This window comes from Myotis nattereri (genome assembly GCF_964212035.1).
Source record: "Myotis nattereri genome assembly, chromosome: 15".
Lineage (NCBI taxonomy): Eukaryota > Metazoa > Chordata > Mammalia > Chiroptera > Vespertilionidae > Myotis > Myotis nattereri.
In genome coordinates this window covers 37,405,602-37,430,191 of record NC_138090.1, presented here as the reverse complement: position 1 = coordinate 37,430,191, position 24,590 = coordinate 37,405,602, and the positions used below count along the sequence as shown (strand labels likewise).

Sequence of the window (24,590 nt, the reverse complement as noted above, 5' to 3'; positions counted from 1 at the left end):
GTAAATGGAACACTTGAATAACAAGTAAAAAGAACCTTAATACAAAACGGGGAACAAAAATACACTGAACACACGTTCAAACAACTCTGTAATGGCGAGTTTAACGTTTCCTTTTCAAATTCCCGTCATTGTGATCTCATTTTTAAAGAAACTACTTAGAATACTAAAGAATATAAGTTAACAGAGCTCAAAACACTCGGTAAATGTGGTTCCTGTTCTAAGAATTCACAATAATAAATACTGGAACTGTTCTGTGATTTAAATGAAACACTTGAAGGAGAAGTAAAATGAAATATAATACAAAATGGGGAATAAAAATACTCTGAATACACATTCAAACAGCTGTGTAATGGCGAGTTTACTGTTTACATTTTAAATTCTCCTCATTCTAATGCCATTTCTAAAGAAAGTACTTAGAATACTTAATAATATAAGATAATTGATCTCAGACCACTCTGTCAATGTTGTTACTGTTCTAAGAATTCACAGTAATAAACACTGGAATTATTCTCTGATGTATATGGAACACTTGAATAACAAGTAAAAAGAACCTTAGTACAAAACGGGCAACATAAATACACTGAAGAAACTTATAAACAGCTCTTAAATGAGGAGTTTACTGTTTAGGTTTCCAATTTACGTCATTCTGATGGCTTTTTTAAGGAAACTACTTCGAATAATATGGAGTATAAGTTAAAAGAACTGAAAACACTCTGTAAATTTGGCTCCTGTTCTAAGAATTCACAATAATAAACACTAGTATTGTTCGGTGATGTATAGGGACCACTTGAATAACGATTGAAAAGAACCTTAGTACAAAACGGGCAACATGCATACACTGAAGAAACTTATACACAGCTCCTAAATGATGAGTTTATTGGTTGCATTTTCAATTCCCGTCATTCTGATGGCGTTTTTAAAGAAACTACTTAGAATACTAAAGAATATAAGTTAATAGAGCTCAGAACACTCTGTAAATGTGGTTCCTGTTCTAAGAATGCACAATAATAAATACTGGAATTTTTCTGTAGTGTGCATGGAACACTTGAATAACAAGTAAAAAGAAACTTAATACAAAATAGGGAACAAAAATACACTGAACACACGTTCAATAAACTCTGTAATGGCGAGTTTAATGTTTTTATTTCAAATTCCCTCTACTGATGGCGTTTTTAAAGAAGGTACTTAGAATACTTCAGAATATAAGAAAATTGATCTCAGAACACTCTGTCAATGTGGTTACTGTTCTAAGAATTCACAATAGTAAACACGGGAATGGTTCTGTGATGTAAATGGAACACTTGAAGAACAAGTAAAATGAAACTTATTACAAAACAGGGAACAAAACCACACTGAACATAGGTTCAAACACCTCTCAAATGGTGAGCTTACTGTTTACATTTCGTATTCCCGTCATTCTGATGGCGTTTTTAAAGAAACTACTTAGAATACTAAAGATTTAAAGTTAAAAGATCTCAGAACACTCTGTCGATGTGGTTACTGTTCTAAGAATTCACAATAATAAACACTGGAATTGTTCTGTGATGTATATTTAACACGAATAACAAGTGAAAGAACCTTAGTAAAAAACGGGCAACATACATACACTGAAGAAATGTATAAACAGCTCCGAAATGAGGAGTTTACTGTTTATGTTTTCAATTCCTGTTATTCTGATGGCGTTTTTAAAGAAACTACTTAAATATTTAATATATAAGAAATTTGATCACAGAACAACCTGTCAATGTGGTTACTGTTCTACAAATCACAATAATAAACACTGGAATTGGTCTGTGGTGCAAATGGAACACTTGAATAACAAGTAAAAAGTACCTTAATACAAAATGAGGAACAAAAATACATTGAACACACGTTGAAATTACTCTGTAATGGCGAGTTTACTGCTTACATTTCCAATTCCCAGCATTCTGAAGGCGTTTTCAAAAAACTACTAAGAATACTAAAGAATGTAAGTTAAAAGAGCTCAGAACACTCTGTTAATGTGGTTACTGTTCTAAGAATTCACATTAATAAACACTGGAATGGTTCTGTGATATAAATGGAACACTTTAATAACAAGTAAAAAGAACCTTATTACAAAACCGGGAACAAATATACACTGAAAACACGTTCAGATAACTCTGTAATGGCGAGTTTACTGTTTACATTTCCAATTCCCATCATTCTGATGGCGTTTTCAAAGAAACGACTTATAATACTAAATAATATAAGTTAAAAGAGCTCAGAACACTCTGTTAATGTGGTTGCTGTTCTAATAATTCAGAATAATAAACACTGGAATGGTTTTGTGATGTAAATGGAACAGATGAATGACAAGCAAAAGAACCGTATTACAAAACGGGGAACAAAAATACACTGAAAATAGGTTTAAACAGCTCTCAAATGGAGAGTTTACTGTTTACATTTCCAATTCCCTTCATTGTGATGGCGTGTTTAAAGAAAGTACTGAGAATACTTCAGAATATAAGAAATTTGATCTAGAACACTCTGTCAACGTGGTTACTGTTGTAAGAATTCACAATATTAAACACTGGAATGGTTCTGTGATGTAAATGGAACACTTGAATAACAAGTAAAAAGAACAATATTACAAAATCGGGAACAAAAATAAACAACACACGTTCATATAACTCTGTAATGGCGAGTTTACTGTTTACATTTCCAATTCCCGTCATTCTGATGGCTTGTTTAAAGAAAGTACTTAGAATACTTCTTAATATAAGAAATTTATCTCAGAACACTCTGTAAATGTGATTAATGTTCTAAGAATTCACAATAATAAACACTGGCATGGTTCTGTGATGTAAATGGAACACTTGAATGACAAGCAAAAAGAACCTTATTACAAAACGGGGAAGAAAAATACACTGAACATAGGTTCAAACAGCTCTCACATGGCAAGTAAACTGTTTACCTTTCCAATTCCTGTCATTGTGATAGCGTGTTTAAAGAAAGTACTTAGAATACTTCAGAATATAAGAAATTTGATCTAGAACACTCTGTCAACGTGGTTACTGTTCTAAGAATTCACAATAATAAACACTGGAATGGTTCTGTGATGTAAATGGAACACTTAAATAACAAGTAAAAAGAACCTTATTACAAAACAGGGAACTAAAATACTCTGAACATAGGTTCAAAGGGCTCTAAAATGGTGAGTTTACTGTTTACATTTCCAATTCCCGTCATTGTGATGGCGTGTTTAAAGAAAGTACTTAGAATACTTCTTAATATAAGAAATTTGTCTTAGAACACTCTGTCAATGTGATTACTGTCTTAAGAATTCACAATGATAAACATTGGCATGGTTCTGTGATGTAAATGGAAAACTTGAATAACAAGTAAAAAGAACACTAATAAAAAAAGGGAAAAAATGTACACTGAACACATGTTCAGATAACTCTGCAATGGCGAGTTTACAGTTTACATTTACAATTCCCGACATTCTGATGGCGTTTTCAAAGAAACTACTTAGAATACTAAGGAATATATGTTAAAAGAGCTCAGAACACTGTTAATGTGATTACTCTTCTTAGAATTCACAATAATAAACACTGGAATTGTTCCGTGATGTAAATGGAACACTTGAATAACAAGTCAAAAGAACCTTATTAAAAAATTGGGAACAAAAATACAGTGAACATAGGTCCAAACAAGTCTCAAATGCCGAGTTTATGGTTCACATTTCCAATTCCCGTCATTCTGATGGCATTTTTAAAGAAACTCCTTAGAATAATAAAGTATATATGTTAAAAGAGCTCAGAACACTCTCTAAATGTGGATACTGTTCTAAGAATTCACAATAATAAACACTGGAATTGTTCTGTGATGTAATCGGAACACTTGAATAACAAGTCAAAAGAACCTTATTACAAAACAGGGAAGAAAAATACACTGAACAAACGTTCCGATAACTCTGAAATTGCGAGTTTACTGTTTACATTTCCTATTCCTGTCATTCTGATGGCGTTTTTAAAGAAACTCCTTAGAATACCAAAGAATATGAGTTAAAAGAGCTCAGAACACTGTGTAAATGTGGTTATATTTCTACGAATTCACAATAATATACACTGGAATTGTTCTGTGATGTAAATGGAACACTTGAATAACAAGTAAAAAGAACGTTAATACAAAACAGGGAACAAAAATACACTGAACATACGTTCAGATAACTGTAATGGCGAGTTTACTGTTTACATTTCCAATTCCCCTCTTTCTGATGGCGTGCTTAAAGAAAGTACGTAGAATCCTTCAGAATGTAAGAAATTTTATCTCAGAACACTCTGTCAATGTGGTTACTGTTCTAAGAATTCACAATCATAAACATTGGAATGTTTCTGTGATGTAAATGGAACACTTGAATAACAAGTCAAAAGCACCTTATTACAAAACGGGAAACAAAAATACAGCGACCGTAGGTTCAAACAGGTCTCAAATGCCGAGTTACTGTTTACATTTCCTACTCCTGTCATTCTGATGGCGTTTTTAAAGAAACTCCTTAGAATAAAAAAGTATATAAGTTAAAAGAGCTCAGAACACTCTGTAAATGTGGATACCGTCTAAGAGTTCGCAATAATAAACACTGAAATTGTTCTGTGATGTAAATGGAACACTTGAATAACAAGTCAAAAGAACCTTTTTACAAAACGGGGAACAAAAATACACTGAACACACGTTCAGATAACTCTGAAATGGCGAGTTTACTGTTTACAATTACAAATACCGTCATTCTGATGGCGTGTTTAAAGAAAGTACTTAGAATCCTTCAAAATGTAAGAAATTTGATCTCAGAACACTCTGTCAATGTGGTTACTGTTCTAAGAATTCACAATCATAAACATTGGAATGTTTCTGTGATGTAAATGGAACACTTGAATAACAAGTCAAAAGAACCTTATTAAAAATTGGGGAACAAAAATACAGTGAACATAGGTTCAAACAGGTCTTAAATGCCGAGTTACGGTTCATATTTCCAATTCCCGTCATTCTGATGGCGTTTTCAATGAAACTCCTTAGAATACTAAAGTATATAAGTTAAAAGAGCTCAGAACACTCTCTAAATGTGGTTACTCTTCCAAGAATTCACAATAATAAACACTGGAATTGTTCCGTGATGTAAATGGAACACTTGAATAACAAGTCAAAAGAACCTTATTACAAAACGGGGAACAAAAATACAGTGAACATAGGTTCAAACAGGTCTCAAATGCCGTGTTTACTGTTTACATTTCAAATTCCCGTCATTCTGATGGCGTTTTTAAAGAAACTCCTTAGAATACCAAAGAATATGAGTTATAAGAGCTCAGAACACTGTGTAAATGTGGTTATATTTCTAAGAATTCACAATAATATACACTGGAATTGTTCTGTGATGTAAATGGAACACTTGAATAACAAGTAACAAGAACGTTAATACAAAACAGGGAAGAAAAATACACTGAACAAACGTTCAGATAACTGTAATGGCGAGTTTACTGTTTACATTTCCAATTCCCCTCTTTCTGATGGCGTGTTTAAAGAAAGTACTTGGAATCCTTCAGAATGTAAGAAATTTGATCTCAGAACACTCTGTCAATGTGGTTACTGTTCTAAGAATTCACAATCATAAACATTGGAATGTCTGTGATGTAAATGGAACACTTGAATACAACTCAAAAGAACCTTATTACAAAACGGGGAAAAAAATACAGTGAACATAGGTTCAAACAGGTCTCAAATGCGGAGTTTACTGTTTACATTTCCTACTCCCGTCATTCTGATGGCGTTTTTAAAGAAACTCCTTAGAATATTAACGTATATAAGTTAAAAGAGCTCAGAACACTCTGTAAATCTGGTTACCGTTCTGAGAGTTCACAATAATAAACACTGGAATTGTTCTGTGGTGTAAAGGGAACACTTGAATAACAAGTCAAAAGAACCTTATTACAAAACGGGGAACAAAAATACAGTGAATATAGGTTCAAACAGGTCTCAAATGCCGTGTTTACTGTTTACTTTTCAAATTCCCGTCATTCTGATGGCGTTTTTAAAGAAACTCCTTAGAATACCAAAGAATATGAGTTATAAGAGCTCAGAACACTGTGTAAATGTGGTTATATTTCTAAGAATTCACAATAATATACACTGGAATTGTTCTGTGATGTAAATGGAACACTTGAATAACAAGTAAAAAGAACGTTAATACAAAACAGGGAAGAAAAATACACTGAACAAACGTTCAGATAACTGTAATGGCGAGTTTACTGTTTACATTTCCAATTCCCCTCTTTCTGATGGCGTGTTTAAAGAAAGTACTTGGAATCCTTCAGAATGTAAGAAATTTGATCTCAGAACACTCTGTCAATGTGGTTACTGTTCTAAGAATTCACAATCATAAACATTGGAATGTCTGTGATGTAAATGGAACACTTGAATACAACTCAAAAGAACCTTATTACAAAACGGGTAAAAAAATACAGTGAACATAGGTTCAAACAGGTCTCAAATGCGGAGTTTACTGTTCACATTTCCTACTCCCGTCATTCTGATGGCGTTTTTAAAGAAACTCCTTAGAATATTAACGTATATAAGTTAAAAGAGCTCAGAACACTCTGTAAATCTGGTTACCGTGCTGAGAGTTCACAATAATAAACACTGGAATTGTTCTGTGGTGTAAAGGGAACACTTGAATAACAAGTCAAAAGAACCTTATTACAAAACGGGGAACAAAAATACACTGAACACACGTTCAGATAACTCTGAAATGGCGAGTTTACTGTTTACAGTTACAAATACCGTCATTCTGATGGCGTGTTTAAAGAAAGTACTTAGAATCCTTCAGAATGTAAGAAATTTGATCTGAGAACACTCTGTCAATGTGGTTACTGTTCTAAGAATTCACAATAATAAACACTGGAATTGTTCTGTGATGTAAATGGAACACTTGAATAACAAGTCAAAAGAACCTTATTACAAAACGGGTAACAAAAATACAGTGACCATATGTTCAAACAGGTCTCAAATGCCGAGTTTACTGTTTCCATTTCCTACTCCTGTCATTCTGATGGCGTTTTTAAAGACACTCCTTAGAATACTAAAGTATATAAGTTAAAAGAGCTCAGAACACTCTGTAAGTGTGGTTACTGTTCTTAGAGTTCACAATAATAAACACTGATATTGTTCTGTGATGTAAATGGAACACTTGAATAACAAGTGAAAAGAACCTTATTACAAAACGGGGAACAAAAATACAATGAACATAGGTTCAAACAGGTCTCAAATGCCGAGTTACGGTTCATATTTCCAATTCCCGTCATTCTTATGGCGTTTTCAAAGAAACTCCTTAGAATACTAAAGTATATAAGTTAAAAGAGCTCAGAACACTCTCTAAATGTGGCTACCGTTCTCAGAATTCACAATAATAAACACTGGAATTGTTCTGTGATGTAAATGGAACACCTGAATAACAAGTCAAAAGAACCTTATTACAAAACTGGGAACAAAAATACATTGAACAAACGTTCAGATAACTCTGAAATGGCGAGTTTACTGTTTACATTTCCTATTCCCGTCATTTTGATGGCGTTTTTAAAGAAACTCCTTAGAATACCAAAGAATATGAGTTAAAAGAGCTCAGAACACTGTGTAAATGTGGTTATATTTATAAGAATTCACAATAATATATACAGGAATTATTCTGTGATGTAAATAGAACACTTGAATAACAAGTAAAAAGAACATTAATACAAAACAGTGAACAAAAATACACTGAACAAACGTTCAGATAACTCTGAAATGGCGAGTTTACTGTTTACAATTACAAATACCGTCATTCTGATGGCGTGTTTAAAGAAAGTACTTAGAATCCTTCAAAATGTAAGAAATTTGATCTCAGAACACTCTGTCAATGTGGTTACTGTTCTAAGAATTCACAATCATAAACATTGGAATGTTTCTGTGATGTAAATGGAACACTTGAATAACAAGTCAAAAGAACCTTATTAAAAATTGGGGAACAAAAATACAGTGAACATAGGTTCAAACAGGTCTCAAATGCCGAGTTACGGTTCATATTTCCAATTCCCGACATTCTGATGGCGTTTTCAAAGAAACTCCTTAGAATACTAAAGTATAAAAGTTAAAAGAGCTCAGAACACTCTCTAAATGTGGTTACTCTTCCAAGAATTCACAATAATAAACACTGGAATTGTTCCGTGATGTAAATGGAACACTTGAATAACAAGTCAAAAGAACCTTATTACAAAACGGGGAACAAAAATACAGTGAACATAGGTTCAAACAGGTCTCAAATGCCGTGTTTACTGTTTACATTTCAAATTCCCGTCATTCTGATGGCGTTTTTAAAGAAACTCCTTAGAATACCAAAGAATATGAGTTATAAGAGCTCAGAACACTGTGTAAATGTGGTTATATTTCTAAGAATTCACAATAATATACACTGGAATTGTTCTGTGATGTAAATGGAACACTTGAATAACATGTAACAAGAACGTTAATACAAAACAGGGAAGAAAAATACACTGAACAAACGTTCAGATAACTGTAATGGCGAGTTTACTGTTTACATTTCCAATTCCCCTCTTTCTGATGGCGTGTTTAAAGAAAGTACTTGGAATCCTTCAGAATGTAAGAAATTTGATCTCAGAACACTCTGTCAATGTGGTTACTGTTCTAAGAATTCACAATCATAAACATTGGAATGTCTGTGATGTAAATGGAACACTTGAATACAACTCAAAAGAACCTTATTACAAAACGGGTAAAAAAATACAGTGAACATAGGTTCAAACAGGTCTCAAATGCGGAGTTTACTGTTTACATTTCCTACTCCCGTCATTCTGATGGCGTTTTTAAAGAAACTCCTTAGAATATTAACGTATATAAGTTAAAAGAGCTCAGAACACTCTGTAAATCTGGTTACCGTTCTGAGAGTTCACAATAATAAACACTGGAATTGTTCTGTGGTGTAAAGGGAACACTTGAATAACAAGTCAAAAGAACCTTATTACAAAACGGGGAACAAAAATACAGTGAACATAGGTTCAAACAGGTCTCAAATGCCGTGTTTACTGTTTACTTTTCAAATTCCCGTCATTCTGATGGCGTTTTTAAAGAAACTCCTTAGAATACCAAAGAATATGAGTTATAAGAGCTCAGAACACTGTGTAAATGTGGTTATATTTCTAAGAATTCACAATAATATACACTGGAATTGTTCTGTGATGTAAATGGAACACTTGAATAACAAGTAACAAGAACGTTAATACAAAACAGGGAAGAAAAATACACTGAACAAACGTTCAGATAACTGTAATGGCGAGTTTACTGTTTACATTTCCAATTCCCCTCTTTCTGATGGCGTGTTTAAAGAAAGTACTTGGAATCCTTCAGAATGTAAGAAATTTGATCTCAGAACACTCTGTCAATGTGGTTACTGTTCTAAGAATTCACAATCATAAACATTGGAATGTCTGTGATGTAAATGGAACACTTGAATACAACTCAAAAGAACCTTATTACAAAACGGGTAAAAAAATACAGTGAACATAGGTTCAAACAGGTCTCAAATGCGGAGTTTACTGTTTACATTTCCTACTCCCGTCATTCTGATGGCGTTTTTAAAGAAACTCCTTAGAATATTAACGTATATAAGTTAAAAGAGCTCAGAACACTCTGTAAATCTGGTTACCGTTCTGAGAGTTCACAATAATAAACACTGGAATTGTTCTGTGGTGTAAAGGGAACACTTGAATAACAAGTCAAAAGAACCTTATTACAAAACGGGGAACAAAAATACAGTGAACATAGGTTCAAACAGGTCTCAAATGCCGTGTTTACTGTTTACTTTTCAAATTCCCGTCATTCTGATGGCGTTTTTAAAGAAACTCCTTAGAATACCAAAGAATATGAGTTATAAGAGCTCAGAACACTGTGTAAATGTGGTTATATTTCTAAGAATTCACAATAATATACACTGGAATTGTTCTGTGATGTAAATGGAACACTTGAATAACAAGTAAAAAGAACGTTAATACAAAACAGGGAACAAAAATACACTGAACAAACGTTCAGATAACTGTAATGGCGAGTTTACTGTTTACATTTCCAATTCCCCTCTTTCTGATGGCGTGTTTAAAGAAAGTACTTGGAATCCTTCAGAATGTAAGAAATTTGATCTCAGAACACTCTGTCAATGTGGTTACTGTTCTAAGAATTCACAATCATAAACATTGGAATGTCTGTGATGTAAATGGAACACTTGAATACAACTCAAAAGAACCTTATTACAAAACGGGTAAAAAAATACAGTGAACATAGGTTCAAACAGGTCTCAAATGCGGAGTTTACTGTTCACATTTCCTACTCCCGTCATTCTGATGGCGTTTTTAAAGAAACTCCTTAGAATATTAACGTATATAAGTTAAAAGAGCTCAGAACACTCTGTAAATCTGGTTACCGTGCTGAGAGTTCACAATAATAAACACTGGAATTGTTCTGTGGTGTAAAGGGAACACTTGAATAACAAGTCAAAAGAACCTTATTACAAAACGGGGAACAAAAATACACTGAACACACGTTCAGATAACTCTGAAATGGCGAGTTTACTGTTTACAGTTACAAATACCGTCATTCTGATGGCGTGTTTAAAGAAAGTACTTAGAATCCTTCAGAATGTGAGAAATTTGATCTGAGAACACTCTGTCAATGTGGTTACTGTTCTAAGAATTCACAATAATAAACACTGGAATTGTTCTGTGATGTAAATGGAACAGTTGAATAACAAGTCAAAAGAACCTTATTACAAAACGGGTAACAAAAATACAGTGACCATAGGTTCAAACAGGTCTCAAATGCCGAGTTTACTGTTTCCATTTCCTACTCCTGTCATTCTGATGGCGTTTTTAAAGAAACTCCTTAGAATACTAAAGTATATAAGTTAAAAGAGCTCAGAACACTCTGTAAGTGTGGTTACTGTTCTTAGAGTTCACAATAATAAACACTGATATTGTTCTGTGATGTAAATGGAACACTTGAATAACAAGTGAAAAGAACCTTATTACAAAACGGGGAACAAAAATACAATGAACATAGGTTCAAACAGGTCTCAAATGCCGAGTTACGGTTCATATTTCCAATTCCCGTCATTCTTATGGCGTTTTCAAATAAACTCCTTAGAATACTAAAGTATATAAGTTAAAAGAGCTCAGAACACTCTCTAAATGTGGCTACCGTTCTCAGAATTCACAATAATAAACACTGGAATTGTTCTGTGATGTAAATGGAACACTTGAATAACAAGTCAAAAGAACCTTATTACAAAACTGGGAACAAAAATACATTGAACAAACGTTCAGATAACTCTGAAATGGCGAGTTTACTGTTTACATTTCCTATTCCCGTCATTTTGATGGCGTTTTTAAAGAAACTCCTTAGAATACCAAAGAATATGAGTTAAAAGAGCTCAGAACACTGTGTAAATGTGGTTATATTTATAAGAATTCACAATAATATATACTGGAATTGTTCTGTGATGTAAATAGAACACTTGAATAACAAGTAAAAAGAACATTAATACAAAACAGTGAACAAAAATACACTGAACAAACGTTCCGATAACTGTAATGGCGAGTTTACTGTTTACATTTCCAATTCCCCTCTTTCTGATGGCATGTTTAAAGAAAGTACTTAGAATCCTTCAGAATGTAAGAAATTTGATCTCAGAACACTCTGTCAATGTGGTTACTGTTCTAAGAATTCACAATCATAAACATTGGAATGTTTCTGTGATGTAAATGGAACACTTGAATAACAAGTCAAAAGAACCTTATTAAAAATTGGGGAACAAAAATACAGTGAACATAGGTTCAAACAGGTCTCAAATGCCGAGTTACGGTTCATATTTCCAATTCCCGACATTCTGATGGCGTTTTCAAAGAAACTCCTTAGAATACTAAAGTATAAAAGTTAAAAGAGCTCAGAACACTCTCTAAATGTGGTTACTCTTCCAAGAATTCACAATAATAAACACTGGAATTGTTCCGTGATGTAAATGGAACACTTGAATAACAAGTCAAAAGAACCTTATTACAAAACGGGGAACAAAAATACAGTGAACATAGGTTCAAACAGGTCTCAAATGCCGTGTTTACTGTTTACATTTCAAATTCCCGTCATTCTGATGGCGTTTTTAAAGAAACTCCTTAGAATACCAAAGAATATGAGTTATAAGAGCTCAGAACACTGTGTAAATGTGGTTATATTTCTAAGAATTCACAATAATATACACTGGAATTGTTCTGTGATGTAAATGGAACACTTGAATAACAAGTAAAAAGAACGTTAATACAAAACAGGGAAGAAAAATACACTGAACAAACGTTCAGATAACTGTAATGGCGAGTTTACTGTTTACATTTCCAATTCCCCTCTTTCTGATGGCGTGTTTAAAGAAAGTACTTGGAATCCTTCAGAATGTAAGAAATTTGATCTCAGAACACTCTGTCAATGTGGTTACTGTTCTAAGAATTCACAATCATAAACATTGGAATGTCTGTGATGTAAATGGAACACTTGAATACAACTCAAAAGAACCTTATTACAAAACGGGTAAAAAAATACAGTGAACATAGGTTCAAACAGGTCTCAAATGCGGAGTTTACTGTTTACATTTCCTACTCCCGTCATTCTGATGGCGTTTTTAAAGAAACTCCTTAGAATATTAACGTATATAAGTTAAAAGAGCTCAGAACACTCTGTAAATCTGGTTACCGTTCTGAGAGTTCACAATAATAAACACTGGAATTGTTCTGTGGTGTAAAGGGAACACTTGAATAACAAGTCAAAAGAACCTTATTACAAAACGGGGAACAAAAATACAGTGAACATAGGTTCAAACAGGTCTCAAATGCCGTGTTTACTGTTTACTTTTCAAATTCCCGTCATTCTGATGGCGTTTTTAAAGAAACTCCTTAGAATACCAAAGAATATGAGTTATAAGAGCTCAGAACACTGTGTAAATGTGGTTATATTTCTAAGAATTCACAATAATATACACTGGAATTGTTCTGTGATGTAAATGGAACACTTGAATAACAAGTAAAAAGAACGTTAATACAAAACAGGGAACAAAAATACACTGAACAAACGTTCAGATAACTGTAATGGCGAGTTTACTGTTTACATTTCCAATTCCCCTCTTTCTGATGGCGTGTTTAAAGAAAGTACTTGGAATCCTTCAGAATGTAAGAAATTTGATCTCAGAACACTCTGTCAATGTGGTTACTGTTCTAAGAATTCACAATCATAAACATTGGAATGTCTGTGATGTAAATGGAACACTTGAATACAACTCAAAAGAACCTTATTACAAAACGGGTAAAAAAATACAGTGAACATAGGTTCAAACAGGTCTCAAATGCGGAGTTTACTGTTCACATTTCCTACTCCCGTCATTCTGATGGCGTTTTTAAAGAAACTCCTTAGAATATTAACGTATATAAGTTAAAAGAGCTCAGAACACTCTGTAAATCTGGTTACCGTGCTGAGAGTTCACAATAATAAACACTGGAATTGTTCTGTGGTGTAAAGGGAACACTTGAATAACAAGTCAAAAGAACCTTATTACAAAACGGGGAACAAAAATACACTGAACACACGTTCAGATAACTCTGAAATGGCGAGTTTACTGTTTACAGTTACAAATACCGTCATTCTGATGGCGTGTTTAAAGAAAGTACTTAGAATCCTTCAGAATGTGAGAAATTTGATCTGAGAACACTCTGTCAATGTGGTTACTGTTCTAAGAATTCACAATAATAAACACTGGAATTGTTCTGTGATGTAAATGGAACAGTTGAATAACAAGTCAAAAGAACCTTATTACAAAACGGGTAACAAAAATACAGTGACCATAGGTTCAAACAGGTCTCAAATGCCGAGTTTACTGTTTCCATTTCCTACTCCTGTCATTCTGATGGCGTTTTTAAAGAAACTCCTTAGAATACTAAAGTATATAAGTTAAAAGAGCTCAGAACACTCTGTAAGTGTGGTTACTGTTCTTAGAGTTCACAATAATAAACACTGATATTGTTCTGTGATGTAAATGGAACACTTGAATAACAAGTGAAAAGAACCTTATTACAAAACGGGGAACAAAAATACAATGAACATAGGTTCAAACAGGTCTCAAATGCCGAGTTACGGTTCATATTTCCAATTCCCGTCATTCTTATGGCGTTTTCAAATAAACTCCTTAGAATACTAAAGTATATAAGTTAAAAGAGCTCAGAACACTCTCTAAATGTGGCTACCGTTCTCAGAATTCACAATAATAAACACTGGAATTGTTCTGTGATGTAAATGGAACACTTGAATAACAAGTCAAAAGAACCTTATTACAAAACTGGGAACAAAAATACATTGAACAAACGTTCAGATAACTCTGAAATGGCGAGTTTACTGTTTACATTTCCTATTCCCGTCATTTTGATGGCGTTTTTAAAGAAACTCCTTAGAATACCAAAGAATATGAGTTAAAAGAGCTCAGAACACTGTGTAAATGTGGTTATATTTATAAGAATTCACAATAATATATACTGGAATTGTTCTGTGATGTAAATAGAACACTTGAATAACAAGTAAAAAGAACATTAATACAAAACAGTGAACAAAAATACACTGAACAAACGTTCCGATAACTGTAATGGCGAGTTTACTGTTTACATTTCCAATTCCCCTCTTTCTGATGGCATGTTTAAAGAAAGTACTTAGAATCCTTCAGAATGTAAGAAATTTGATCTCAGAACACTCTGTCAATGTGGTTACTGTTCTAAGAATTCACAATCATAAACATTGGAATGTTTCTGTGATGTAAATGGAACACTTGAATAACAAGTCAAAAGAACCTTATTAAAAATTGGGGAACAAAAATACAGTGAACATAGGTTCAAACAGGTCTCAAATGCCGAGTTACGGTTCATATTTCCAATTCCCGACATTCTGATGGCGTTTTCAAAGAAACTCCTTAGAATACTAAAGTATAAAAGTTAAAAGAGCTCAGAACACTCTCTAAATGTGGTTACTCTTCCAAGAATTCACAATAATAAACACTGGAATTGTTCCGTGATGTAAATGGAACACTTGAATAACAAGTCAAAAGAACCTTATTACAAAACGGGGAACAAAAATACAGTGAACATAGGTTCAAACAGGTCTCAAATGCCGTGTTTACTGTTTACATTTCAAATTCCCGTCATTCTGATGGCGTTTTTAAAGAAACTCCTTAGAATACCAAAGAATATGAGTTATAAGAGCTCAGAACACTGTGTAAATGTGGTTATATTTCTAAGAATTCACAATAATATACACTGGAATTGTTCTGTGATGTAAATGGAACACTTGAATAACAAGTAAAAAGAACGTTAATACAAAACAGGGAAGAAAAATACACTGAACAAACGTTCAGATAACTGTAATGGCGAGTTTACTGTTTACATTTCCAATTCCCCTCTTTCTGATGGCGTGTTTAAAGAAAGTACTTGGAATCCTTCAGAATGTAAGAAATTTGATCTCAGAACACTCTGTCAATGTGGTTACTGTTCTAAGAATTCACAATCATAAACATTGGAATGTCTGTGATGTAAATGGAACACTTGAATACAACTCAAAAGAACCTTATTACAAAACGGGTAAAAAAATACAGTGAACATAGGTTCAAACAGGTCTCAAATGCGGAGTTTACTGTTTACATTTCCTACTCCCGTCATTCTGATGGCGTTTTTAAAGAAACTCCTTAGAATATTAACGTATATAAGTTAAAAGAGCTCAGAACACTCTGTAAATCTGGTTACCGTTCTGAGAGTTCACAATAATAAACACTGGAATTGTTCTGTGGTGTAAAGGGAACACTTGAATAACAAGTCAAAAGAACCTTATTACAAAACGGGGAACAAAAATACAGTGAACATAGGTTCAAACAGGTCTCAAATGCCGTGTTTACTGTTTACTTTTCAAATTCCCGTCATTCTGATGGCGTTTTTAAAGAAACTCCTTAGAATACCAAAGAATATGAGTTATAAGAGCTCAGAACACTGTGTAAATGTGGTTATATTTCTAAGAATTCACAATAATATACACTGGAATTGTTCTGTGATGTAAATGGAACACTTGAATAACAAGTAAAAAGAACGTTAATACAAAACAGGGAACAAAAATACACTGAACAAACGTTCAGATAACTGTAATGGCGAGTTTACTGTTTACATTTCCAATTCCCCTCTTTCTGATGGCGTGTTTAAAGAAAGTACTTGGAATCCTTCAGAATGTAAGAAATTTGATCTCAGAACACTCTGTCAATGTGGTTACTGTTCTAAGAATTCACAATCATAAACATTGGAATGTCTGTGATGTAAATGGAACACTTGAATACAACTCAAAAGAACCTTATTACAAAACGGGTAAAAAAATACAGTGAACATAGGTTCAAACAGGTCTCAAATGCGGAGTTTACTGTTCACATTTCCTACTCCCGTCATTCTGATGGCGTTTTTAAAGAAACTCCTTAGAATATTAACGTATATAAGTTAAAAGAGCTCAGAACACTCTGTAAATCTGGTTACCGTGCTGAGAGTTCACAATAATAAACACTGGAATTGTTCTGTGGTGTAAAGGGAACACTTGAATAACAAGTCAAAAGAACCTTATTACAAAACGGGGAACAAAAATACACTGAATACACGTTCAGATAACTCTGAAATGGCGAGTTTACTGTTTACAGTTACAAATACCGTCATTCTGATGGCGTGTTTAAAGAAAGTACTTAGAATCCTTCAGAATGTGAGAAATTTGATCTGAGAACACTCTGTCAATGTGGTTACTGTTCTAAGAATTCACAATAATAAACACTGGAATTGTTCTGTGATGTAAATGGAACAGTTGAATAACAAGTCAAAAGAACCTTATTACAAAACGGGTAACAAAAATACAGTGACCATAGGTTCAAACAGGTCTCAAATGCCGAGTTTACTGTTTCCATTTCCTACTCCTGTCATTCTGATGGCGTTTTTAAAGAAACTCCTTAGAATACTAAAGTATATAAGTTAAAAGAGCTCAGAACACTCTGTAAGTGTGGTTACTGTTCTTAGAGTTCACAATAATAAACACTGATATTGTTCTGTGATGTAAATGGAACACTTGAATAACAAGTGAAAAGAACCTTATTACAAAACGGGGAACAAAAATACAATGAACATAGGTTCAAACAGGTCTCAAATGCCGAGTTACGGTTCATATTTCCAATTCCCGTCATTCTTATGGCGTTTTCAAATAAACTCCTTAGAATACTAAAGTATATAAGTTAAAAGAGCTCAGAACACTCTCTAAATGTGGCTACCGTTCTCAGAATTCACAATAATAAACACTGGAATTGTTCTGTGATGTAAATGGAACACTTGAATAACAAGTCAAAAGAACCTTATTACAAAACTGGGAACAAAAATACATTGAACAAACGTTCAGATAACTCTGAAATGGCGAGTTTACTGTTTACATTTCCTATTCCCGTCATTTTGATGGCGTTTTTAAAGAAACTCCTTAGAATACCAAAGAATATGAGTTAAAAGAGCTCAGAACACTGTGTAAATGTGGTTATATTTATAAGAATTCACAATAATATATACTGGAATTGTTCTGTGATGTAAATAGAACACTTGAATAACAAGTAAAAAGAACATTAATACAAAACAGTGAACAAAAATACACTGAACAAACGTTCCGATAACTGTAATGGCGAGTTTACTGTTTACATTTCCAATTCCCCTCTTTCTGATGGCATGTTTAAAGAAAGTACTTAGAATCCTTCAGAATGTAAGAAATTTGATCTCAGAACACTCTGTCAATGTGGTTACTGTTCTAAGAATTCACAATCATAAACATTGGAATGTCTGTGATGTAAATGGAACACTTGAATACAACTCAAAAGAACCTTATTACAAAACGGGTAACAAAAATACAGTGACCATAGGTTCAAACAGGTCTCAAATGCCGAGTTACTGTTTACATTTCCTACTCCTGTCATTCTGATGGCGTTTTTAAAGAAACTCCTTAGAATAAAAAAGTATATAAGTTAAAAGAGCTCAGAACACTCTGTAAATGTGGTTACCGTTCTAAGAGTTCACAATAATAAACACTGGAATTGTTCTGTGATGTAAATGGAACACTTGAATAACAAGTCAAAAGAACCTTATTACAGAACGGGGAACAAAAATACAGTGAACATAGGTTCAAACAGGTCTCAAATGCCGAGTTTACTGTTTACATTTCAAATTCCCGTCATTCTGATGGCGTTTTTAAAGAAACTCCTTAGAATACCAAAGAATATAGGTTAAAAGTGCTCCGAACACTCTGTAAATGTGGTGACTGTTCTAAGAATTCACAATCATAAACATTGGAATGTTTCTGTGATGTAAATGGAACACTTGAATAACAAGTCAAAAGAACCTTATTACAAAACGGGGAACAAAAATACACTGAACAAACGTTCAGATAACTCTGAAATGGCGAGTTTACTGTTTACAATTACAATTCCCGTCATTCTGATGGCGTGTTTAAAGAAAGTACTTAGAATCCTTCAGAATATAAGAAATTTGATCTCAGAACACTCTGTCAATGCGGTTACTGTTCTAAGAATTCACAATCATAAACATTGGAATGTTTTTGTGATGTAAATGGAACACATGAATAACAAGTCAAAAGAACCTTATTACAAAACGGGTAACAAAAATACAGTGACCCTAGGTTCAAACAGGTCTCAAATGCCGAGTAACTGTTTACATTTCATATTCCCGTCATTCTGATGGCGTTTTTAAAGAAACTCCTTAGAATACCAAAGAATATGAGTTATAAGAGCTCAGAACACTGTGTAAATGTGGTTATATTTCTAAGAATTCACAATAATATACACTGGAATTGTTCTGTGATGTAAATGGAACACTTGAATAACAAGTAAAAAGAACGTTAATACAAAACAGGGAACAAAAATACACTGAACAAACGTTCAGATAACTGTAATGGCGAGTTTACTGTTTACATTTCCAATTCCCCTCTTTCTGATGGCGTGTTTAAAGAAAGTACTTAGAACCCTTCAGAATGTAAGAAATTTGATCTCAGAACACTCTGTCAATGTGGTTACTGTTCTAAGAATTCACAATCATAAACATTGGAATGTCTGTGATGTAAATGGAACACTTGAATACAACTCAAAAGAACCTTATTACAAAACGGGTAACAAAAATACAGTGACCATAGGTTCAAACAGGTCTCAAATGCCGAGTTACTGTTTACATTTCCTACTCCTGTCATTCTGATGGCGTTTTTAAAGAAACTCCTTAGAATAAAAAAGTATATAAGTTAAAAGAGCCCAGAACACTCTGTAAATGTGGTTACCGTTCTAAGAGTTCACAATAATAAACACAGGAATTGTTCTGTGATGTAAATGGAACACTTGAATAACAAGTCAAAAGAATCTTATTACAGAACGGGGAACAAAAATACAGTGAACATAGGTTCAAACAGGTCTCAAATGCCGAGTTTACTGTTTACATTTCAAATTCCCGTCATTCTGATGGCGTTTTTAAAGAAACTCCTTAGAATACCAAAGAATATAGGTTAAAAGAGCTCCGAACACTCTGTAAATGTGGTGACTGTTCTAAGAATTCAAAATAATAAACACTGGAATTGTTCTGTGATGTAAATGGAACACTTGAATAACAAGTCAAAAGAACCTTATTACAAAACGGGGAACAAAAATACACTGAACAAACGTTCAGATAACTCTGAAATGGCGAGTTTACTGTTTACAATTACAATTCCCGTCATTCTGATGGTGTGTTTAAAGAAAGTACTTAGAATCCAGGAGAATATAAGAAATTTGATATCAGAACACTCTTTCAATATGGTTACTGTTCAAAGAATTCACAATCATAAACATTGGAATGTTTTTGTGATGTAAATGGAACACATGAATAACAAGTCAAAAGAACCTTATTACAAAACGGGTAACAAAAATACAGTGACCCTAGGTTCAAACAGGTCTCAAATGCCGAGTAACTGTTTACATTTCATATTCCCGTCATTCTGATGGCGTTTTTAAAGAAACTCCTTAGAATACCAAAGAATATGAGGTATAAGAGCTCAGAACACTGTGTAAATGTGGTCATATTTCTAAGAATTCACAATAATATACACTTGAATTGTTCTGGAATGTAAATGGAACACTTGAATAACAAGTAAAAAGAACGTTAATACAAAACGGAACAAAAATACACTGAACAAACGTTCAGATAACTGTAATGGCGAGTTTACTGTTTACATTTCCAATTCCCCTCTTTCTGATGGCGTGTTTAAAGAAAGTACTTAGAATCCTTCAGAATGTAAGAAATTTGATCTCAGAACACTCTGTCAATGTGGTTACTGTTCTAAGAATTCACAATAATAAACACTGGAATTGTTCTGTGATGTAAATGGAACACTTGAATAACAAGTCAAAAGAACCTTATTACAAAACGGGTAACAAAAATACAGTGACCATAGGTTCAAACAGCTCTCAAATGCCGAGTTTACTGTTTCCATTTCCTACTCCTGTCATTCTGATGGCGTTTTTAAAGAAACTCCTTAGAATACTAAAGTATATAAGTTAAAAGAGCTCAGAACACTCTGTAAGTGTGGTTACTGTTCTTAGAGTTCACAATAATAAACACTGATATTGTTCTGTGATGTAAATGGAACACTTGAATAACAAGTGAAAAGAACCTTATTACAAAACGGGGAACAAAAATACAATGAACATAGGTTCAAACAGGTCTCAAATGCCGAGTTACGGTTCATATTTCCAATTCCCGTCATTCTTATGGCGTTTTCAAATAAACTCCTTAGAATACTAAAGTATATAAGTTAAAAGAGCTCAGAACACTCTCTAAATGTGGCTACCGTTCTCAGAATTCACAATAATAAACACTGGAATTGTTCTGTGATGTAAATGGAACACTTGAATAACAAGTCAAAAGAACCTTATTACAAAACTGGGAACAAAAATACATTGAACAAACGTTCAGATAACTCTGAAATGGCGAGTTTACTGTTTACATTTCCTATTCCCGTCATTTTGATGGCGTTTTTAAAGAAACTCCTTAGAATACCAAAGAATATGAGTTAAAAGAGCTCAGAACACTGTGTAAATGTGGTTATATTTATAAGAATTCACAATAATATATACTGGAATTGTTCTGTGATGTAAATAGAACACTTGAATAACAAGTAAAAAGAACATTAATACAAAACAGTGAACAAAAATACACTGAACAAACGTTCCGATAACTGTAATGGCGAGTTTACTGTTTACATTTCCAATTCCCCTCTTTCTGATGGCATGTTTAAAGAAAGTACTTAGAATCCTTCAGAATGTAAGAAATTTGATCTCAGAACACTCTGTCAATGTGGTTACTGTTCTAAGAATTCACAATCATAAACATTGGAATGTCTGTGATGTAAATGGAACACTTGAATACAACTCAAAAGAACCTTATTACAAAACGGGTAACAAAAATACAGTGACCATAGGTTCAAACAGGTCTCAAATGCCGAGTTACTGTTTACATTTCCTACTCCTGTCATTCTGATGGCGTTTTTAAAGAAACTCCTTAGAATAATAAAGTATATAAGTTAAAAGAGCTCAGAACACTCTGTAAATGTGGATACCGTCTAAGAGTTCGCAATAATAAACACTGAAATTGTTCTGTGATGTAAATGGAACACTTGAATAACAAGTCAAAAGAACCTTATTACAAAACGGGGAACAAAAATACACTGAACACACGTTCAGATAACTCTGAAATGGCGAGTTTACTGTTTACAATTACAAATACCGTCATTCTGATGGCGTGTTTAAAGAAAGTACTTAGAATCCTTCAAAATGTAAGAAATTTGATCTCAGAACACTCTGTCAATGTGGTTACTGTTCTAAGAATTCACAATCATAAACATTGGAATGTTTCTGTGATGTAAATGGAACACTTGAATAACAAGTCAAAAGAACCTTATTAAAAATTGGGGAACAAAAATACAGTGAACATAGGTTCAAACAGGTCTCAAATGCCGAGTTACGGTTCATATTTCCAATTCCCGACATTCTGATGGCGTTTTCAAAGAAACTCCTTAGAATACTAAAGTATAAAAGTTAGAAGAGCTCAGAACACTCTCTAAATGTGGTTACTCTTCCAAGAATTCACAATAATAAACACTGGAATTGTTCCGTGATGTAAATGGAACACTTGAATAACAAGTCAAAAGAACCTTATTACAAAACGGGGAACAAAAATACAGTGAACATAGGTTCAAACAGGTCTCAAATGCCGTGTTTACTGTTTACATTTCAAATTCCCGTCATTCTGATGGCGTTTTTAAAGAAACTCCTTAGAATACCAAAGAATATGAGTTATAAGAGCTCAGAACACTGTGTAAATGTGGTTATATTTCTAAGAATTCACAATAATATACACTGGAATTGTTCTGTGATGTAAATGGAACACTTGAATAACAAGTAAAAAGAACGTTAATACAAAACAGGGAAGAAAAATACACTGAACAAACGTTCAGATAACTGTAATGGCGAGTTTACTGTTTACATTTCCAATTCCCCTCTTTCTGATGGCGTGTTTAAAGAAAGTACTTGGAATCCTTCAGAATGTAAGAAATTTGATCTCAGAACACTCTGTCAATGTGGTTACTGTTCTAAGAATTCACAATCATAAACATTGGAATGTCTGTGATGTAAATGGAACACTTGAATACAACTCAAAAGAACCTTATTACAAAACGGGTAAAAAAATACAGTGAACATAGGTTCAAACAGGTCTCAAATGCGGAGTTTACTGTTTACATTTCCTACTCCCGTCATTCTGATGGCGTTTTTAAAGAAACTCCTTAGAATATTAACGTATATAAGTTAAAAGAGCTCAGAACACTCTGTAAATCTGGTTACCGTTCTGAGAGTTCACAATAATAAACACTGGAATTGTTCTGTGGTGTAAAGGGAACACTTGAATAACAAGTCAAAAGAACCTTATTACAAAACGGGGAACAAAAATACAGTGAACATAGGTTCAAACAGGTCTCAAATGCCGTGTTTACTGTTTACTTTTCAAATTCCCGTCATTCTGATGGCGTTTTTAAAGAAACTCCTTAGAATACCAAAGAATATGAGTTATAAGAGCTCAGAACACTGTGTAAATGTGGTTATATTTCTAAGAATTCACAATAATATACACTGGAATTGCTCTGTGATGTAAATGGAACACTTGAATAACAAGTAAAAAGAACGTTAATACAAAACAGGGAACAAAAATACACTGAACAAACGTTCAGATAACTGTAATGGCGAGTTTACTGTTTACATTTCCAATTCCCCTCTTTCTGATGGCGTGTTTAAAGAAAGTACTTGGAATCCTTCAGAATGTAAGAAATTTGATCTCAGAACACTCTGTCAATGTGGTTACTGTTCTAAGAATTCACAATCATAAATATTGGAATGTCTGTGATGTAAATGGAACACTTGAATACAACTCAAAAGAACCTTATTACAAAACGGGTAAAAAAATACAGTGAACATAGGTTCAAACAGGTCTCAAATGCGGATTTTACTGTTTACATTTCCTACTCCCGTCATTCTGATGGCGTTTTTAAAGAAACTCCTTAGAATATTAACGTATATAAGTTAAAAGAGCTCAGAACACTCTGTAAATCTGGTTACCGTTCTGAGAGTTCACAATAATAAACACTGGAATTGTTCTGTGGTGTAAAGGGAACACTTGAATAACAAGTCAAAAGAACCTTATTACAAAACGGGGAACAAAAATACACTGAACACACGTTCAGATAACTCTGAAATGGCGAGTTTACTGTTTACAGTTACAAATACCGTCATTCTGATGGCGTGTTTAAAGAAAGTACTTAGAATCCTTCAGAATGTAAGAAATTTGATCTGAGAACACTCTGTCAATGTGGTTACTGTTCTAAGAATTCACAATAAAAAACACTGGAATTGTTCTGTGATGTAAATGGAACACTTGAATACAACTCAAAAGAACCTTATTACAAAACGGGTAACAAAAATACAGTGACCATAGGTTCAAACAGGTCTCAAATGCCGAGTTTACTGTTTCCATTTCCTACTCCTGTCATTCTGATGGCGTTTTTAAAGAAACTCCTTAGAATACTAAAGTATATAAGTTAAAAGAGCTCAGAACACTCTGTAAGTGTGGTTACTGTTCTTAGAGTTCACAATAATAAACACTGATATTGTTCTGTGATGTAAATGGAACACTTGAATAACAAGTGAAAAGAACCTTATTACAAAACGGGGAACAAAAATACAATGAACATAGGTTCAAACAGGTCTCAAATGCCGAGTTACGGTTCATATTTCCAATTCCCGTCATTCTTATTTCGTTTTCAAAGAAACTCCTTAGAATACTAAAGTATATAAGTTAAAAGAGCTCAGAACACTCTCTAAATGTGGC

General features: G+C 33.5%; 1 long non-coding RNA gene across 1 annotated transcript; it reads right to left on the bottom strand.

Moving 5' to 3' along the window:
- Positions 1-11,388: 11,388 nt before the first annotated feature.
- On the bottom strand, positions 11,389-23,930 carry LOC308530182. Its single transcript, XR_013996825.1, has 9 exons — positions 22,945-23,930; positions 22,012-22,433; positions 21,153-21,501; positions 19,618-19,867; positions 16,879-17,571; positions 15,085-15,599; positions 13,799-14,570; positions 12,681-13,287; positions 11,389-12,169 (listed from the first exon to the last, which is right to left on the bottom strand). It is a non-coding gene; the product is annotated as an uncharacterized lncRNA (long non-coding RNA).
- Between the last annotated feature and the right edge of the window lie 660 nt (positions 23,931-24,590).